Raw genomic sequence first — 6,000 nt, forward strand, 5'->3', positions numbered from 1 at the left:
CAGTGGAAGGCGATTTTATGCTTTCTAAAAATAGACCCCAATGGAAGCATGTACAATGAAAAGAGGATTGGCCTCAAAATGGAACCCTGGGGTATCCCACAGCCAAGAGAAGACACTGAAGATGAGTACTTCCCTAAATGGACTGAGAAGCTCCTGCCTGACAAATAAGATTGGAACCATTTAAGAACAGAACCTTTAATTCCAACACATATCTCAAGGCGTGATAGCAAGATACTATGGTCTACTGTATCAAACGCTGCAGTCAGATCCAATAAAACCAGAATGGCAGAATTACCAGAGTCAGCAGCTAAAAGCAAATCGTTAAGCACTCTTAGGAGGGCAGTTTCAGTGCTGTGTCGTGGCTTAAAACCAGACTGAAATTTTTCAGAAATCCCGTTAAAATCAAGATACGCCTATAATTGGTTATAAACAACCTTTTCTAAAACTTTTGATAAAAAAGGGAGTTTAGAATTGGGCCTAAAGTTGGAGAGAACTGAGTGATCCAGGTTGCTGTTTTTGATCAGCGTTTGTACTACAGCATGTTTAAATGCAACTGGAACACAGCCAGACATCAAAGATGAATTAATTAGGTCAACAACATGTGGCCCGATGGAACTAAACACATCCTTACAAAGACGTGGTGGAATGGTGTCAAGAGGACAACAGGATGGCCGCAGATGCTTAACTATTTCACTTAAGGTGGAGAGAGAGACTGGTTCAAACTGATGAAAGACAGCTTGGCATGTAAACGAAGTGGAGGGGTCTAAACCCGCGGTAGATGGTACATATCTGATATTTGCAATTTTATCTTTAAAAAAGTTAAGAAATTGCTCACAGAGTGCAGGTGAAGGTTCAATAACAGCAGAATTAGAAGGATTAATTAAATTATTCAGAGTATTAAAAAGAACATGTGGTTTTTGACTGTTATTTGACACAACCTCTGAAAAGTGTTGTGATTTCGCTGTCCTAACTGCTCCCTGATATTCCTGAAGACTGCTTTTAAAGATGTCCAGTGAGACTTGAAGATTGTCCTTCTTCCACTTTCTCTCAGCTCGCCTACAAGAGCGTCTGAGGGCGTGTGTGGTCTCATTCAGCCACGGTTCAGTCACTGGTTTGGAGCGTTTAATTCTCATAGGAGCTAATGAGTCCAGAATACTGAAACATGTAGAGTTAAACAGTTCAAACAGTTCATCCGTGTTGAGATCACCACGATATGCACTGGTACAGAGCTCAGAATCGTTAAAAGCAGTAGAGAATCGAGTGGCAGTTGAAGAATTAATGGCGCGCACACGTAGAGCAGGTGCACGGGGTTTAACGCGGGAGAATGGCAGCGTGACAGTAAACAAAACCGCAAAATGGTCCGATATACCTGTGTTGTATATCTCAATGTCAGACAGATCTAAACCATATGACAGAACAAGATCTAACGTATGCCCCTTTACATGTGTCGGGGTATTCACTTATTGAGTCAGGTTGAAAGAATCAACAAGACTGAGAAAATCTTTAACTAAAGGTTTAGATTCACAGCAGACATGGATGTTAAAATCACCAAGAATAAGAAATCTGTCATAGTTCAATGAAATATCCATTAAACAATCCGTAAAATCTTTAATAAAATCCTTGTCAAGTTTTGGTGGCCGATAAATCAGAGCACAAAGAATAGGAAAATTAAAATTAACAACAAAGATCTGAGCCTCAAAGCTGGAAAAGGAGTCTGTGGGTAGCAGTTTGCAAGAATAGTCCGATTTAAAAACCGTAGCTAGTCCACCACCACGGCCTGAGGTTCGGGGGGAGTTTAAAAATGAACAATCGGTAGGCAAAAGTTCAGTAAATGCAGTCAACTCACCCGGTTTCACCCAGGTCTCCGAAAGAAAAATGAAATCCAACTTACGCGATTTCATGAAACTGTTTAATATGAACGATTTATTCGCTATTGATCTTGCGTTTAGGAGAGTCATACGAAGTTCTGACTGTTCCTCACAAGCCAGTGGAGAGGCCCGCTGCAACAATCGGAGGTTCACGTGATTCACGCCGCCGCGTTGGACCCGATTCCGATACCGCCATGGTCGACTCATCTCCTCGGGAGAACAGCACGAGTCTCCGGTCGGCAGAATGGGAAACACCTGCTGGATCCAGCGACGCCCCAATGAGCGACAAATCACTGGGCATCCACCCAGAAGAAAATGATCTGGATTCCTGCAGCTGGCCGGTATGAGGGTCCTAAGCTTTACCAGAAAGCCTCCTCGCTTCCCTCGCCTTCTGGAGCGTCTCCTCCGCGTAATGACGCGTAGTGAACGGCACAGGTAGCCCGGTACAGACAGCAATTGTGGTGGAAGCCTGGATGACTGCTCCCCAGAATAGTGATTAGTTTTCCAAATTTCTATAGATGGTCTTAAGGAAAGAAGAGTTTGACGATCATATCTCAGCAAGGCTAAAACATGTCTTGAGCATACACAGAGTAAAACAAAAGCAAAAATAAAAAGATAATGCAGGACAACTTGTGGACTGCTGCCATTCATCGGCGCCATCTTTTCCAGTTTTCTGCATTCTGAGTTTGTCTCACATGGTGTTGCTTGAAAGCAGGAGGGTTCTCAGATTGGTAAATGAGTACCTGGTGAACAGTTTTTCCACCTCTTGTAATTTCTTTCTTTACTTCGATTTCAATTTTCTTCAAAACTTTCTTCTCACCACTCTTCACTTGCTTAGAAGCCAATGGAAGGAGAACAATGAACAGAGCTCCTGCAGCAGCGGCTCGCTCACTTTCTCTCTCAGGCTGTCTGTGGTGGGGGGATGGTGCGCTAGCACGTACAGTCTGCAGATAGGCAGACAAACACGTGCAGCAATCTCCTCCTCCCCCTCCCCAGCAGGCACGTGGAATTGGGGGGATGGTTGGCTTGCACTTACTGGCTGCAGATAGGCAGGCAAACAGTGCAGCAATCTCCTCCTCCCCCCCCTCCCCAGCAGGCACGTGCTCGCTCGCTCTTGCTCTCTCTCTCTCTCTCAGCTTAGCTCAGGCAGGCAAGGGAAACTGGCTTGTTCGTATACCGAGTGTGTGGTTGTGAACCGAGGCAAAAGTTTGGCGAGCTTTTTTGTTGTGAACCGGGACGTTCATGAACCGAGGTTCCACTGTACTCCCTTGGCATCTCAAAATAATTTAAAGTCAATATTTAAACTGTTTATAGATTTCCCCTGCTTTGTGAAGATAATCCTTTCCTGAAAACCCCTTCGTAAGTAAATTTTCATAATGAAAGCACATAATTACTATCAATTTAAATAAAAATTATATATTGTTTCCTGCCCCAAAAAGTGGTCCCTGTTTCTTCTCAAATAACATCCAAATGCTTCAAATCTAGAGAGAATTATTTTAATTATAAAATTAGTCATCAAAACAATCCCATGTAAATCATTTTCCGTTCCTTTAATATTATTTCATAAAGGTGTTTACCTACACTTTATCACTATAAGTTTGAGATTTAAAGAAATAGCCTTTTGATCCTTCTATGATCCTTTTATGAAATTTGGACCCCAGATGTTCAAGGAATTGCACAAAGACATGTGAGTAATATACACAGCAATTTGACTGAACCAAAGCTCATGAACGCAGCATTAGCTGTGAGAATGACTGAGACTAGAATTACAGGTCACCAACATCCAGCCCTGTCTTTAAATCCAGCTATGTGTCAAATATAAAGTGCCGCTGGTATCAAGCTACCAGCCCTACTCCAAACATTCTGACTCACTCTGTTGAATAACATACAATACTTGGATTGACTGTGATTTGGCGTTAGCAAAATTCATCCCAGTGTTTTTGAAAAATTCAACTTCATTGTGGTGTGTAAAGTAAAAAATGTTATTAAAATACTTTCTTCGTACACTCAAATTTTTGAAAATGTATTTCTTCATAATTTGTGGAAACATATTCATTTTATACTGAAATACATATGGGATAAATACAAAGAGGCAGAACTCAATGGTCAAATGAAATCTCTAGACATAGCTATCACAAAGTTTGAATTTCTGTTTGTCAGGTAATATGGTGTCACTTCAATGCATCCCAATTCAATTCAGCTTACTTCATGTGCCACTCTTCACTGAGGTGCAATCTCAGAGTGCTGTAACATGTTCAGAAGTAAATGCAGTTAAAACTTTACAAATTACATAATGTATACACAGGTTTGTTTAAACGCACATGAAGAAAAAGACATTCCAAAATGGTCAGTGCTGAGCTGCATAATATAATGACAGAATCTTTCATTAGTTGATTCCAAGGCTCCCAGTATTACAGACGTCTGTAAACAGCTTGGAAGGAAAGCAGTGGTGCCAAGTGCAACAGCAAGACACTGAGAAGAGACACAGAATAGAGAACGACTGGTAATGATTCACAATTATTGTGTTACTTATACTTTTATACAAATAACAAACAGAGATACCAATAAGAAACAGAGATTCAATGTGCACAGCGAGTCAGCAGCTCTAGTCAGGGTAGAGCTTCAGCCTGGATTTAAAAACTGAGACTGTAAGGGCATCACTTATATAAGCAGGCAGACCCTGTAGCTAGAAGCTTGATGTTCTATTGTGATTTTGTTAATCCTTGGAATCTTTAGTTGTCCAACATCTTATGATCTTAATGTGAGACCTGGTTTGTAAGCAATAATATATTCAAACATTTAAATGCAAGAAGAATGGTTTTGAAATCAAAACCAGTGTAAAGACTTGAGAACAGGAGTTATGTAGTTGTACGTTCTAGTTGTAATTAATCTTGAAACAGCATTTCGAATTAATTGAAAACTGCATATAGATTGGTTTGAACAGCTAGTGAATATCACATTGCTGTAGCCAATCCAACTAGAGATAAAAGCATGAATTAGTTTCTTGATATCCTCTATATTCAGAAGCTGTCTTAATTTTCCAATATTTGTAAGCTGGAAAAAACATGTTTCAAATTTTGTAATGTGTGTCAAAGGTAACACTTAAGTTGTGTGGTGATTCAGTAAAACTTATGTTTTGACCAACCTGTACTAAAATGTGACAGAATATTGTAGCATTCCGCATAACTCCTCAAATGCATACTGTAACATTTACATGTAATTCTAATCCATCAATTCCTTTAACTCACTGACACAGTTACTTCAGAGAAGCATCATTTGGCCTAAAAGAAGGTATAGCTGAGTAACATCCACATAGAAATAAAAATGAATGCTCTGTTTTCTAATGACAGTTCCCAGTGGAAGCATTTAAAATGAAAACGGTAAAGGTCCATGTTCATCTCTTTCTTACCTCTCAACTTGCTTCATTTAATGCTTTAGCCTTTTAGTTTTTATGAGTTTTATCTTATGAGCGAAAAGGTACTGATACTTTCTGTGTATGATTAGTTATTATTTTTAGATAGTGTTTAATGGACTAAAAGCGTTAATGGTGCCCGATTTTTAAAAATGAAATGTTAATTAATCTAAATAGGAACATGTCTGAAACCTGGTTATTGATCCTGCCTATTAATCTGCTCAATACATGTGGTATGATGGACCATCTCACTTACACTGACTCTTGTCTTGTCTGCGCATGACATTTGAAGGTAGTTTCAAGTTTACCTCTAAAACAAACTTTGTCTCCCTGTGTTTATTTGTATCTTGGTCTTGTTGGCTTAGTGAAGTGGCTTGCCATGGTGAATACTTTAAAAAGTAGAGTTTTCAAGTAATTCTGTGACTAGTTGTGTTAGGGCTTAACCAACAATCCAGTTGACACCTGTGCTCCACTTTCAGTCTATGGAAAAAAAAATCCATACTGCCAATTACAGTGGTGTCTTAAGTAAAGTTCCAGTACTTATATTTCTACAGAACCCGTCATGTCTTTGTGCCAAACCATCCCTCTCTGTCATTTTTCTTCTACTAACTTCAGCAGCTCTCTTTAGTATGTATGGCCTTAAACTAGTAACAATTTTGCTTGTCTTCCTAAAACCAAGTACTTTCTTCTTTGGCCTAAAATGCCTACATTAGCTGCCTC

The sequence above is a fragment of the Polypterus senegalus genome, chromosome 7 (genome assembly GCF_016835505.1).
Source record: "Polypterus senegalus isolate Bchr_013 chromosome 7, ASM1683550v1, whole genome shotgun sequence".
In the NCBI taxonomy this organism is placed as follows: Eukaryota; Metazoa; Chordata; class Cladistia; order Polypteriformes; family Polypteridae; genus Polypterus; species Polypterus senegalus.